This window comes from Littorina saxatilis, linkage group LG5, assembly GCF_037325665.1.
Source record: "Littorina saxatilis isolate snail1 linkage group LG5, US_GU_Lsax_2.0, whole genome shotgun sequence".
NCBI lineage: Eukaryota > Metazoa > Mollusca > Gastropoda > Littorinimorpha > Littorinidae > Littorina > Littorina saxatilis.
In genome coordinates this window covers 43,787,277-43,803,691 of record NC_090249.1, presented here as the reverse complement: position 1 = coordinate 43,803,691, position 16,415 = coordinate 43,787,277, and positions in this window count along the sequence as shown.

Here is a 16,415-nt window from a genome sequence, read left to right as displayed (position 1 = left end):
TCTCTCTCTCTCTCTCTCTGTCTCTCTCTCTCTCTCTCTCTCTCTCTCTCTCTCTCTCTCTCTCTCTCTCCTCTCCTCTCCTCTCCTCTCCTCTCCTCTCCTCTCCTCTACTCTCTGCCACATGTTCGATTGCTACCAGCTTGTACTGATAATTACTTGCATAGTATGCATTTTATTTTATGAATAACCACATATGTATGCTCTTCATGCCTCATCTTCATCATCATCATCATCATCATCATCATCATCATCATCATCATCATCATCATCATCGTCATCGTCATCTTTATCATCACGTGCTGAAGTTTTCTGACCTCCTTTTGTTGGTAAACTTTTTAACTTTTAATTTTTAATTTTTCAATTTTATCATTGTGTGTCTGTGCGTCCCAAGGACAGATTGTAAGAAAAGGCGTAGCCTTAAATCTTAAACCTTGTTAAATAAAGTTCAATTCAATTCAATTCTCTCTCTCTCTCTCTCTCTCTCTCTCTCTCTCTCTCTCTCTCTCTCTCTCTCTCTCTCTCTCTCTCTCTCTCTCTTGAGCTCTCTCTCTCTCTCTCTCTCTCTCTCTCTCTCTCTCTCTCTCTCTCTCTCTCTCTCTCTATTTAGCAACATATATCTCAATAGTTAGTGTTACGCACATGAAATGATGTCCTCGTCCCACTGGTTCTGGACAAATATTGCTCTGCGAATGCACAACAATCGGTTGCATAAAGGTCAGAGCAGGTTTCACGGTATTGCGGTAATCAGACTCTTTGATGTGTGTAAACTTTGCCTTCAAATTACTTGCTTACTGTGTTGATTTTCATCATTTTTTCTGCTTGGCATGAGTAAGTATGGTATTTGCAATACAAAAAAATAAATAAAAGCTAAAATGTTTGTGTTTGAGCAATTATTTGAGCGAGTTTTTCGAAGCGAACGTGTGAATCCTGACAGACACCATTTCCTTCTGTCACATGACCCCATCTCAAAGTGTGATTCAACAGACACGAAAATAACACACAAAACTTATGATAATGGGGTTATTAATTCAATTAATACACAAGGTTAGTCTCTGACTAGATAAAATAGGGAAAAAATATCAAATGGGAGCATAAAACCGTTTCTGGAAAAATTTTCAATCGCCACCGAAAGTGTCTGTCAGTAAAAAAAACCACGTGCTTTGTTTGCAAAGCAAAGCCTAATTTTACACATCGCGTGCTTTTGTCTGTTATTCTTGCTTGTGAACATCAATTTATTGATGTTCTTCACTGGAAAGCAGGTGTATCATCAACAGTATCACAAAATCGCAAAGAATGAACATTTTTGTTGTGATCCGACCGGTGTCTGTAGACTGAATCACACGTTCGGCAAACTTTGTTTTTAACGGAAATAACCGAGCCTTTCATCGGAAACGACGTTTCAACCGCTTCAGATCGTCTGCAGGAAGAAAAAAAGGAATGCGATACCCAGTGAGTAAAACATTTAATCGTTTTTAGTGCCTTTTGATCAAATTTTGTTGCGTCTGTCAGCAACGTTCGTCAACCCAACGTTCGACACAGCGACGCACGCATACGGATTTGCAGCGTTTGCATTCGGAAAGTGAGGGATTTGTGAGTTCGTTTGCATAATTTCAATCGCTAGTAGGTTTTCCCTTCGTCTCCCATTGTTGTGTTTGCATGTTATTGGCATTTCATTGTGTAAATTGAAAGTTTGTGAGTAACAGTAGTACAATCTGTCGAACGTTGGCGACGCTGACAGACGGAAATATCGAACGTTGCCTTCAATGACAGAAGGGCTTGGCGATCGTACTTTCGATTCGTAGGAACACAATATGGAGACAGCAAGGACTACTTTAGTAGTCCTTGGGAGACAGCAATGTGCGCTCGTTACCACAACGGTCATGAACCGGTGTAACACAAAATCTTTACTCCACGAAAAATTTACTCCGGAGTAAACTTCCAGTAAAAATCTTGTACGAAAAAAGAACTCAACAAGGAACTAAATTTTTACTCCCCAAATATTTACTCCCAGTAAACATCTCGTACGAGAAACTTAGGGCCTACTCCTTCGTTTATAATTCGCGCAATATCCCATTTACGTGCAATCCCGTTTTGCCGCCGTCCCATTTTGGCGACATTTCACAAGCCAAGCGTCATCTTACTACCGCATCCCATTTTGGCGCAATCCCGTTTCGCCGCTATCCCATTTTTTTTATTTTTATTTTTATTTTTACATTTAGTCAAGTTTTGACTAAATGTTTTAACGTAGAGGGGGAATCGAGACGAGGGTCGTGGTGTATGTGTGTGTGTGTGTCTGTCTGTGTGTGTGTGTGTGTGTAGAGCGATTCAGACCAAACTACTGGACCGATCTTTATGTAATTTGACATGAGAGTTCCTGGGAATGATATCCTTGGATATTTTTTTTATTTTTTTCGATAAATACCTTTGATGACGTCATATCCGGCTTTTTGTAAAAGTTGAGGCGGCACTGTCACACCCTCATTTTTCAATCAAATTGATTGAAATTTTGGCCAAGCAATCTCTGAAGAAGGCCGGACTTCGGTATTGCATTTCAATTTGGTGGCTTAAAAATTAATTAATAACTTTGGTCATTGAAAACCTGAAAATTGTAAAAAAAAATAATTTGTTTTTAAAACGATCCAAATTTACGTTCATCTTATTCTTCATCATTTTCTGATTCCAAAAACATATAAATATGTTACATTCGGATTAAAAACAAGCTCTGAAAATTAAAAATATAAAAATTATTATTAAAAAAAAAATTCCGAAATCGATTTAAAAACAATTTCATCTTATTCCTTGTGGGTTCCTGATTCCAAAAACATATAGATGTGATATGTTTGGATTAAAAACACGCTCAGAAAGTTAAAAATAATAGAGATAAAGAAAAGCGTGCTATCGTTCTCAGCGCAACTACTACCCCGCTCTTCTTGTCAATTTCACTGCCTTTGCATCGAGCGGTGAACTGACGATGCTACGAGTATACGCTCTTGCTGTAAAAATGCAGTGAGTTCAGTTTCATTCTGTTAGTTCGACAGCTTGACTAAATGTTGTACATGAACAAAGTATGCAAACCAGATGATCCAGCGACGTCCTTCCCAATTTATGTCCAATGGACGTCTACCCACAACACGCCACTGGATGCCGCGTGGTCAGCCAACCATGTGGTGCCAGTCGTGAAAACCAGGTTCTTTGTCCCACAGTGAGACATTCAAGTTGGGGACTTTGTGACCGCTGACTTTGTCAGCATGGATGGAAAGGTGGAGAGATACAGGGCGGTGATCATCCCCAAGTCAACCCATTTCCCCGATGGGCCAGATCGAGAGGAGATCTGTGTGAAGTGTTTGCGCGCAAAAGACAATGGGAGATACTATGTCTTTCCTAATGCTGATGACATTTCATGCTTGCCAATGGCTCAGATAAAAAAAATCCCACCAACCAACCATGAACAACAGGGGGATTACTTTTTTTGACATGTGACCAAGTCTCATTTGAGCGTTCACAGTGTTACCTGAGAATAGCACACCCCCTTGAATTGGGACCAAAGAAAAAGCGTTGTATATATGCATTTTTGAATGCTTTTCTAAAGTCATAAGTTCATTTGTGAATTTTGTTTGTTTGTAGGGATTGTTTTGCTGAATGCATGCAGTTAAGAAATTGACCCTGTTTTCAAATTTAGGGCGTAGGGTTGCCCCATAGCCCACGTATGTCTGTGTGACTGTGTCAAATATCAATCTACTTTGCGTACAAAATGTATAGATGTTTGTTTTTCGATTTTAGAATGATTTCTTAAGCTGGCTAGAACTTCTGAGGTCTACAGGAAACGATAAAGATAAAAAATGTACAAAATATAAGTAGCGTCCTTTATCTTACCATTGTTCTGATCAATGCTGTCCCTTTATTTGCAAGTTAACCATTTTTCTTAATGTGTTCAAGGAGTATGTTAAAAATTATTATCAATGGTTGCTTTAAACAGCACCTTTGGGCAGTTATTATGCACTGAAGTTGTAAAAGCATGTTTTGGGGTTTTTAGGATATAGCGTCTTGGAACGCCAATCATCTTGGAAATACGAATGTTCATATAATTTTTTTTACTGTTTTGGATAGATAAAAAGTTGAACTCTTGGTGCAAACTGTTTTTTGGCCCCTGTTCGACTATTTATTATTTTGGAATATTGTGTGTGAGGGGGAAACTGCAATCCTCAATATCATGAAACGTGCCTCAGGGCTATGTGAATCCACCTTAGGCAAGCCATTACTGGACACTGGAAGTCGCAGAGAGATGTGGGATCGCTGGTGACACGACAAGGGGTGCAATATTGAAGAATGGGAAAAAAAACTGACATCAGGCTTTGGCTGACACCAACAGTCCAATAAATCTTCAAGTACAAATTTGCCTACTCGTGTGCATCAGCGATCGAAGAGAACACAATCTCTGCATGCATCTCAAAACGAAGCAGACGATGTACACATATGTCAAGAGTCTGTACGTACCCACGTGCACACAGTATGTGGCACCGTCCCTGTCGGGAAACGTCAATCACATTTTTGTTCGGGCTGATCAGCCGCATAAAGTTTCGTTTTGCTGGCAACACTGAAGGAGTGTGAAATCACCCGTGGGATATGGTTGCGAGAATATTTATGACCAAAAAAAAAAGAGATACATTTTTGCGTCAATACTGCTCTGGGACGCACTGGAACTTTAAGCGGTCGAGCCATTACTGGGGTCTGGAAGGCGATGTGAAATCTGGGATCGTTGGTGACACTATCAGTATTAGTGATGCCGCCAGGAGCCCTCAAGTACTCCCTCCTGACCCCAGCTCGAGACGACAATGACCGCTTATTCAAACCTGTTGAGCCCGTGCTCTCAGCGAGTTTTTGTTTCCGTTCAGGCTTTGGTAGCAACAGGTACCTGTATATGCATGGACATCTGTTCTGTTATTTGTCGATTTCTTGTTTGTTTTGGGATTTTCCGTGGGTGGGAGTTTTGTGTCTTTACTCAAGAATGTTTCGCTTTTGGGATTTTCGTGTTTTGTTCTCTCTCTTTTCTTTTTTCTAGTATTTGTTGGTTGTTTGTCTGTTTTTATATTTAGTCAAGTTTTGACTAAATATTTTAACGTAGAGGGGGGAATCGAGACGAGGGTCGTGGTGTATGTGTGTGTGTGTGTGTGTGTGTCTGTCTGTCTGTGTGTGTGTGTAGAGCGATTCAGACTAAACTACTGGACCGATCTTTATGAAACTTGACATGAGAGTTCCTGGGTATAAAATCCCCATACGTTTTTTTCATTTTTTCAATAAATGTCTTTGATGACGTCATATCCAGCTTTTCGTGAAAGTTGAGGCGGCACTGTCACGCTCTCATTTTTCAACCAAATTGGTTGAAATTTTGGTCAAGTAATCTTCGACGAAGGCCGAGGTTTGGTATTGCATTTCAGCGTGGTGGCTTAAAAACTAATGAGTGAGTTTGGTCATTAAAAATCTGAAAATTGTAAAAAAACTATTTTTTTTATAAAACGATCCAAATTTACGTACATCTTATTTTTTATCATTTTCTGATTCCAAAAATATATAAATATGTTATATTTGGATTAAAAACAAGCTCTGAAAATTAAATATATATAAAAATTATTATCAAAATTAAATTGTCCAAATCAATCTAAAAACACCTTCATCTTATTCCTTGTCGGTTCCTGATTCCAAAAACATATAGATATGATATGTTTGGATTAAAAACACGCTCAGAAAGTTAAAACGAAGAGAGGTACAGAAAAGCGTGCTATCCTTTTCAGCGCAAGTACTACCCCGCTCTTCTTGTCAATTTCACTGCCTTTGCCGTGCGCGGTGGACTGACGATGCTACGAGTATACGGTCTTGCTGCGTTGCATTGCGTTCAGTTTCATTCTGTGAGTTCGACAGCTACTTGACTAAATGTTGTATTTTCGCCTTACGCGACTTGTTGATTTTGTTCCCCATTGAAAGTGTTTTTGTTTGTTTAAAACATGTGTGTGATGTTTCGTTTCTTATTCAAATGGTCTTCTTCTTGAGATCTTTGATTGATTTTCTGTTGTTGTTGCAACCATTTTGATTCTTGAGATTTGTGGTTGATTTATATTTATTGTGTGGTAGTTTCTTTTGTATGGCTTTTCGATGTCTTGGAAATGGTTTGCCTGTTCTGTTGTTTGCTTGGATCTTCTTCACATTTTGGTTTTCAATCAATTCTGCATTGTGGATAAATCGACAAAATGCGTACAGCTGGATAAACAGATTGTAATTTTCTGATGTTCTCAAGTTAACGCATGGCAACACACCAATTGAAAACAGACGAACACGTTCGCTGCAGTAATTGCCCGTTATTCCTGTTCAGTCGCAACCAAGACAGAAAAAACATTGAATAGAAAGACGAAGATGAAAAATAAAAGGAAATAACAAATAAATCAAACAAATAAAAAAAATCAAGAATTAACAAAGGATCGAAAGAAAGAAAAAACAAGTCGCGTAAGGCGAAATTACTACATTTAGTCAAGCTGTGGAACTCACAGAATGAAACTGAACGTAGTCCGCCGCTAGTACAAAAGGCAGTGAAAGTGACGAGCCTGTTTGGCGCGGTAGCGATTGCGCTGTGCTTCATAGCACGCTTTACTGTACCTCTCTTCGTTTTAACTTTCTGAGCGTGTTTTTAATCCAAACATATCATATCTATATGTTTTTGGAATCAGGAACCGACAAGGAATAAGATGAAATAGTTTTTAAAACGATTTCGGAAATTTAATTTTGATCATAATTTTTATATTTTTAATTTTCAGAGCTTGTTTTTAATCCAAATATAACATATGTATATGTTTTTGGAATCAGAAAATGACGAAGAATAAGATGAAATTGTTTTTGGATCGTTTAATAAAAAAATAATTTTAATTAGAAGTTTCCAATTTTTAATGACCAAACTCACTCATTAGTTTTAAAGCCACCAAGCTGAAATGCAATACCAAACCCCGGCCTTCGTCGAAGATTGCTTTGCCAAAATTTCAATCAATTTAATTGAAAAATGAGGGTATGACACAGCCGCCTCAACTTTTACAAAAAGCCGGATATGACGTCATCAAAGTTATTTATCGAAAAAATGAAAAAAGTCCGGGGATATCATACCTAGAAACTCTCATGTCAAATTTCATAAAGATCGGCCCAGTAGTTTAGTCTGAATCGCTCTACACACACACACACACATACACACACACACACACACACACACACACACACACACACACACACACACACACACACACACACACACACACACACACACACACACACACATACATACACCACGACCCTCGTCTCGATTCCCCCCTCTATGTTAAAACATTTAGTCAAAACTTGACTAAATGTAAAAAGAAGCGTCCGATTGTTGTTGTTGTTGTTGTTGTTGTTGTTGTTGTTGTTGTTGTTGTTGTTGTTGTTGTTGATTAACACGTTATGGCCTGTCTGTCATTTCCAACCACGCAAACCTTGTATGTAATTGTATCCAAGGTGTACTGCGCTGCCTGTAAGACAGTCTTCTGTATCACACATGTTTACCACAAGGATCACATTTTAAATCGTATTTTGTCAGAGGAGCACTAGGTAATCAAAACGATTTGTGTTGAAAGCGAAGAACACCATTGGTGTCATTGAAAGGGGTTTACCTTTAACCTTTACGCAAAATGTTTGCTTTGTGAAGCTGTTCGCGTGTTGTGTGTGGTTGTCTGAGAGAGAGAGAGAGAGAGAGAGAGAGAGAGAGAGAGAGAGAGAGAGAGAGAGAGAGAGAGAGAGAGAGAGAGAGAGAGAGAGAGAGAGAGAGAGAGAGAGAGAGAGAGAGAGAGACTGAGAGAGATAGAGCGAGAGAGAGAGAGAGAGAGTGAGAGAGATAGACAGAGAGAGAGAGATAGAGAGAGAGAGATAGAGCGAGAGAGAGAGTGAGAGAGAGAGAGAGAGAGAGAGAGAGAGAGAGAGAGAGAGAGAGAGAGAGTAAGAGAGATAGAGCGAGAGAGAGAGAGAGAGAGAGTGAGAGAGATAAAGCGAGAGAGAGAGTGAGAGAGATAGAGCGAGAGAGAGAGAGAGAGAGAGAGTGAGAGAGAGAGAGAGAGAGAGAGAGAGACACACACACACACACACACACAGGCACACAGTCAGACAGACAGACAAACAGACAGACAGACAGACTGTGCCAGAGACAGAGACAGACCGATATATGAGTCATATAATACATATATATCAACCCTCACAACGCTTGCAAACGACTCGCACACTCGGACCGTCAATACCAAGAGGAGATTGACTTTCGTGGCCACGCAAAAGTCACTGTACCTTTCAAATAGTTGCAGTACCGGCCGCAGCAGCCGGAGGGATGGGTCTGTTGATTACAAGGCAGTCTATCTGTGTCATCGTTAAACGACTGCAGGAAATTGATCACAGTAAGAAAGCGAAAAATCCACGAGGTTACTGACATGACAGATAAGTTTTATATCCTACACGATTTCACTGGTAGTCTTAGTATGAAGTTTCATATAATGTGACAGCTTACTATATTGTAGTTTTTCACAAAATGTGTTTTGAAGCCATGAACTAGAGTGAAGGATGTTGAGTAACTTGCAAAAACAGTGTGCTGTGCAATTTAAAACCCTTTTGTCCAAGCGCTGTCACATATATCAACACAATCGCCACAAGCCTCGAAGCTGTTTCCAGTGTTAACGTTTACTCATTATTCTCCAAATGTAAGTGTCAGTAAGCTATAACGCACGAATCCCCGTGGGAGAATGAGCGAAGACGTCAAGCTTGTTGCTTACGATCGACAAAATATGGTTCTCCACAAAACGCTTTGGTTAATAATGCAATGCAGTCATATGGTAAGTGCAAGCAGTAGGAACAAGTGAGTAGTGTACAAAACCTCTCTCTGCGATGAACATAACTATGATGATTGATGTTACTTAGATTGGCAAGAACATCAATCATACCCATGCTGAACAAAACAAGAAAATGATGAATACTCCCACTCGTAATCGATGAGACTGAAGTATGTGTGTGTGTCGTGAAGAATACAGATGTGATACTTGCTGTTACAGTCATATTTGCAGTTTGTGGTACCTACACGGACAAACTACGCTCAGCAACTCCATTTTGAATATCTACCTTATTTCACTGGTTGTTTTCTGTGTTTGCGATAAAAAAAAACTCCACACTTATGTATTTCAGTTCAGTTTACTTCGAAACTGAAACTTAGTTGTGACATGCCTGAAAATTGCAATTTTGTTTTGCCATTTTGATTTGGAATTTCTTCCTCGTGCCATTGGATGCTTTGCTTGCTTTAAACGCCACACACGGTTTCTATTCAGTTCAATCGTGGCGTTTTGTAAACAAGCGTTGAATTGATATATAGTGGATGCACACTCTCTCTCTCTCTCTCTCTCTCTCTCTCTCTCTCTCTCTCTCTCTGATTGTCATTTGTGTGTGTGTGTGTGTGTGTGTGTGTGTGTGTGTGTGTGTGTGTGTGTGTGTGTGTGTGTGTGTGTGTGTGTGTGTGTGGGTGTGTGTATGCGTTGTGCGTTGTGTGTGTGAGATTTCTGTACCACTACTGTTGCTATAGTTCTCGTTGTCGTTGTTCTTGTTTTCATTTGTTTAAATATCATGCATTTACAATATCGTCCGCCAAATTACTGGTTTGTTTCTAAGAGCACATTTATAAGTTTAGCTTGTTGTGCTCCTTTACTATAACATTCAATTATGGCTTTGTATTTATGCAACTGAATACAAAACTTTTAAAGCAAGCGTAGTGTTGTTTCTTAATTGCCATGAACATAACAAATGTCTTCCTCGCTGCATTGAGTAGTTGTGGATTTATGTAAAAGGTAGGGGCGGTTTCATATACAGCTCGATCTTGGCTTGGCGTAATAATAACAAGGCGAAATTACTACATTTAGTCAAGATGTGGAACTCACAGAATGAAACTGAACGCACAGCATTTTTTCACAATGACCGTAGTCCGCCGCTTGTGCAAAACGGAGTGAAACTGACGAGCCTGTTTAGCGCGGTAATGGTTTCGCTGTGCTGCATAGCACGCTTTTCTGTACCTCTCTTCGTTTTAACTTTCTGAGCGTGTTTTTAATCCAAACATATCATATCTATATGTTTTTGGAATCAGGAACGGACAAGAAATAAGATGAAATTGTTTTTAAATCGATTTGGGAAATTGTATTTTAATCATAATTTTTATATTTTTAATTTTCAGAGCTTGTTTTTAATCCAAATATGACATATTTATATGTTTTTGGAATCAGCAAATGATGTAGAATAAAATGAACGTACATTTGGATCGTTTTATAAAACAAATTATTACAATTTTCAGATTTTTAATGACCAAAGTCATTAATTAATTTCTAAGCCACGAAGCTGAAATGCAATACCGAAGTCCGGCCTTCGTCTAAGATTGCTTGGCCAAAATTTCAATCAATTTGATTGAACAGTGAGGGTGTGATCGACAGTGCCGCCTCAACTTTTACAAAAAGCCGGATATGACGTCATCAAAGATATTTATCGAAAAAATGGAGAAAAAAACCGTCTGAGGATATCATACCCATGAACTCTCATGTTTGTTTGTTCGTTCATGGGCTGAAACTCCCTCGGCTTTTACGTGTATGACCGTTTTTACCCCGCCATTTAGGCAGCCATACACCGCTTTCGGAGGAAGTATGCTGGGTATTTTCGTGTTTCTATAACCCACCGAACTCTGACATGGATTACAGAATCTTTTTCGTGCGCACTTGGTCTTGTGCTTGCGTGTGCACACGGGTGTTCGGACACCGAGGAGAGTCTGCACACAAAGTTGACTCTGAGAAATAAATCTCTCGCCGAACGTGGGGACGAACTCACGCTGACAGCGGCCAACTGGATACAAATCCAGCGCGCTACCGACTGAGCTACATCCCCGCCCTGAACTCTCATGTAAAATTTCATAAAGATCGGTCCAGTAGTTTACTCTGTATCGCTCTGCACACACACACAGACAGACAGACAGACAGACACACACACACACACACACACACACACACACACACACACACACACACACACACACACACACACACACACACACACACACACACACACACACACACACACATACACCACGTACCACGACCCTCGTCTCGATTCCCATTTAGTCAAAACTTGACCAAATGTAAACAAGTCGCGTAAGGCGAAAATACAACATTTAGTCAAGTAGCTGTCGAACTCACAGAATGAAACTGAACGCAACGCAACGCAGCAAGACCGTATACTCGTAGCATCGTCACTCCACCGCCCGTGGCAAAGGCAGTGAAATTGACAAGAAGAGCGGAGTAGTACTTGCGCTGAGAAGGATAGCACGCTTTTCTGTACCTCTCTTCGTTTTAACTTTCTGAGCGTGTTTTTAATCCAAACATATCATATCTATATGTTTTTGGAATCAGGAACCGACAAGGAATAAGATGAAAGTGTTTTTAAATTGATTTCGAAAAAAAAATTTGATAATAATTTTTATATATTTAATTTTCAGAGCTTGTTGTTAATCCAAATATAACATATTTATATGTTTTTGGAATCAGCAAATGATGGAGAATAAGATGAACGTAAATTTAGATCATTTTATAAAAAAAATATTTTTTTTACAATTTTCAGATTTTAAATGACCGAAGTCATTAATTAATTTTTAAGCCACCAAGCTGAAATGCAATACCGAAGTCCGGGCTTCGTCGAAGATTACTTGACAAAAATTTCAACCAATTTGGTTGAAAAATGAGGGCGTGACAGTGCCGCCTCAACTTTCACGAAAAGCCGGATATGACGTCATCAAGGACATTTATCAAAAAAATGAAAAAAACGTATGGGGATTTCATACCCAGGAACTCTCATGTCAAATTTCATAAAGATCGGTCCAGTAGTTTAGTCTGAATCGCTCTACACACACACACAGACACAGACACACACACACACACACACACACACGCACACACACACGCACGCACATACACCACGACCCTCGTCTCGATTCCCCCTCTATGTTAAAACATTTAGTCAAAACTTGACTAAATGTAAAAAAGAAAGAAACAAAGAAAGAAACGAATGAAAGAAAAAGAAACCAGAAAACAGATAAACACGAATTTTAGTTCGTTTCACGCACACGTTTCTGATTTGCAAAACCGCAAGACATGTTACGTTAAAGAAAGAACCGGAGACCGCTTAATACAATACAATCAACAGCATTCACTGACACCTCGACCTGACGGTCTTTAAAGCGAAAAGAGAACATACAAATACTAACGAGATGATGAGATATACAAACTCTACTCTGGATGATGAAGGTTTGCTTTCTGGAAAGACGGCATGGGAGCAAACTTCAAACTTACTTTGCCAAGCGCGGACCCCCTCCCCCCCCCCCCCCCCCCCTTACATGAAACACACGTACATAGAGACACAGACAGACAGACATTAAGAGACAGATAGAGAAATGGAGGATGGAAACCAGAACAACAGGCCATCAAAACGCCATTATTTGCAATAAATTCTTGTCAGCGATCCATTATTCGCAGCATGCTTGCACTAAATTCCCCGGCTTACAGCCAATCCATGCGATTCCGAAATCATTAACCGATACGGGTCACTTCACCGTGATGTATCCAGCATGCTTTACCTGCCACCATGCGACTTTATTTCTACGATCGATGGCTTTATAATGTGAAACTAAATCAAAATAAAACCCGATGTTACGTTCCGCTAAAGAGCAATGCAACCGGCATCATTCAAGTACACGTCGATTTTAAACCTTTTGCATTAGGAAGATTGTAGAGTTTTAGTTTGGGATTTTTGGATTTTAGATTTCTGGACTCACTGATAATCATGCGAAGAAACAAAACTACTTTTTGCGAAATAAATACATCAAACATAATTCCAACTCGGCACAGAAAGCAACCGGGCTGAATATGTGGCGTTAGTACACATCTAGATTCACTGATATTCGAACAAATTCAGCATTTTTGAGAACATCGTTCTGCAGCAAGTTGGAATGCTACAACAGCATCATCAACACAGACGACGACATCAGCAACATCAACTCCTTTAACAAAGACGACGACATCAGCAACATCAACTCCTTCAACAAACACAACCTCAAAGGCACAATTATTCCCGTAAAAAAAAACGGTTCTGCTCAATATCTGAGTTGTTTTGCATGAGATAACAACGTCCCTAACCTTTCCACTTGGACTCATACACAAAACCACATCCTCACTGCTTCCTGTACAGATGGACTAAATTCGCAGATTGGCGATTCGGCTTTTTAGAATTTGGTTCAAAAACAAATCCCACTCAGCATAGAAGACATCAAAGCTGTTGATGTTTGTCCAAACGGAGCGACGGGGGAGGGGAGGGGGGGGGGGTTGGGTCTGATCTCATGGCCAAATTTGAAATGTTGAGCCCAATTGTTTACACGGGAAGGTGTGTGATTTTAAACATGGTAAGGTTTAACACGCAGAACCACTCGGCTACCCTTCCGATTATTCTTTAATCCCACCCCCTCCCCTCTCCCTATATGTCCCGTCCGACAGATTTTCCTACGCAAATGCCTTGGCCCATTTCTTCTTCAAAGGTTTGTGTTCAAGAAAGTCCGCAGAGGTGACCTAAACCGCTCTCTACCAATCACTCGATGTAGTCTTACAGAGCTCACTGCGCTCGGTACGTTCTTGTGCACATGTCCGCCTCCTCAGGAAGAAGAGTTCTCGCGTTGCGTAATCACCGCTTCACGTGATCCCTTCATTTCCGCTCCATCAACGTCACTCATTGGCTGCCCCACTGGCCTGTCACTTGAAGAGCGGGGGAGAACTGAGGTGTCACAGAGAGAGAGAGAGAGAGAGAGAGAGAGAGAGAGAGAGAGAGAGAACTCAGAACTCAGAACTTTATTACACAAGGATAAAGGTTTTAGACTTAGCCTAATCTTCCAACCTGTCCTTCTAACAAAATGTCATCTGACGACAAATCTAAAACAAAAACAAACAAAAAGCAAAACATAGCAGCAATGCATCGTTAAAAGAGAGAGAGAGAGAGAGAGAGAGAGAGAGAGAGAGAGAGAGAGAGAGAGAGAGAGAGAGAGAGAGAGTTTTGGGAAAAATGGGATGCAATTTAAAGATGTCTGGACGACACAAAGACGAGACTTATAGTGAGTGTGAACATAGAACAGGGAGGCACAAGACAATCTCCCCCCAAAAAAAATAAGAAAAAGGCGTTCAGCAGAATAACGTATTACATTTGTGTAAAAGAAAAGAGAAAGAGCGGGAGAGGATGAGAAATAAATAGAGTTTCACAGACGCTCTAACAATCTCTGACCTTCACATCTATTTACACCATCAACATCTTCTACAGCAGAAACGCATGGTCTCTCAAAACATATAGGCTTAGCTAGCACAATTTCGGCCATTCGCTCACACCTCTCATTGCGGAAACGTGTATTTTTCAGCGATAATCACGAATTAACTCGTCGTGAAAATGTTCCGTCCGATCCGAATATTCATACCCCCCTCCCATCCTTACCCCCTCTTCGCCACCCCTCCCTACGCCATATGCAAGGAAGCTTGAAATATTGAGAACAAAATAGGCGTGAGAGTAGGGGGAGGTTGTCGCATTACGAAATCGTGTATTTTCCCAACAATAATTACTTAGGTGTCCCAAATTCACTGACTTCACTGCACCGGACGGGTTCCATATTATTCGATTCGAGTATTTACACTCTCCCACCTCCCCCCCCCCCCCCCCTCTCCCATGGGGGGCCATGTACCGGAAGCTTGAAACAATGAGATAGATATGTGAGAGGATAGATGAGTTGTTCGCGTTTCGGGTCGGAGAGCCAGGAGCTCCCTTGGGGGCCCGGTAGCTCAGTTGGTAGAGCGCTGAACTTGCGATCCTTGGGTTTGAATCTAGACCGCGACGGACACGAGTCCACTTTATGTACAGATTAAGAGACGGTAAACAAGTTCCACCCCCGTGTCACCACTGTGGCACATAAAAGACCACGGTCATTCTGCCACATTTGCAGGTGGCTGATTACACATAAACACGCGCGACTCTGTTGCTGCTTGCTTTCCACTGGGAGGAAGCGAACTGAATTTCCCAACGATGGGAAAATAAAGTAATGAAAATGAAAATGAAATGAAAAAGATCCTGACCAAAGACAGCGAGTCGCGTCGCGGAGGGAAAACATCCCCAAACAAAGAAACTTCAATCAGCACAGATAGGCTGTAGATGTAGACATTCTGACTCGCACACCCGGTTGTTTACAGAGTAGAATGGGGATGGATTTGATTCAGTCGGGTTAAGCAAAAGTATATGAAAAACAACAACAACACGCGAGCCTGCAGATACATGAAAGATGACATCCGTGTTTTGAGAAGTGTGTGCAAGTGTGTGTGTAAAAAGTCCTAAATTGGACAGACATCTCTCACGTTATTGATATTTGGTATTTGTTCAAGTGGGAGGATGACCTTAACTACGCTGGTTGTCAATAAGAAGCGGAAAATTGTCCGGGGGTTCCGCAGCTAATACTAAAAGATTCAAAAGCCATTTTGCTACTCATTCCTCAGACCTGTTATGGTCGGCCGTAAGATCACCGTCAATGCATGTCCATTACTTGTATCTCGCAGTCCTGATAGCACCAAATACCCACAAAAAATGTAGTATAGTACGTTACTGTCCGTGTGTAGGTTTATGAACATAAAGTCATGAAAAAAATAGGGACATTTTTTCTGATCACATGCACTATAATTGTATATGACGCGACCATCTTTTATTCAGTGCTGTTGTCCCAGCGACCATCATACGCTACCGCTATTTACGTTGCTTTCATGTTGTTTTATTGCGCACTTAGATAGAACGAGTACACGGCTTTTTTTCTCTTTATTTAATTACTCACCCACTTTCCCGTGTCGGTGAACGATAAACCTATAAAAAAAAATTAAATAAAAATTTAAACCGTTTTGCACAAAAATAAGCTACACACACAATTTGGAAATTCGTCAAAACCTATGGGTCGCTTCTTATTGACAATGGTTGGTTTTCCCACGCGAAAGCCTGGCCAGAGCTAAGATGGTTTGAGCCAAATCGTTTACACGGGAAGAACTGTACCTTTAAACGCCTTTAAGTGCCAACAGTGCATATGTTACAGTTAATCTGTGAAACCAGGGAATACGTGTATTAACTAACCTATTTCAGGTAATACATGAATTAAACGGTTTTTTTCCGTCAGTTAATTCATGTATTACCTAGTTAATACACGTATTCCATGGTTTCACAGATTAACTGTAACACATCTTTCTTTCTTTATTTGGTGTTTAACGTCGTTTTCAACCACGAAGGTTATATCG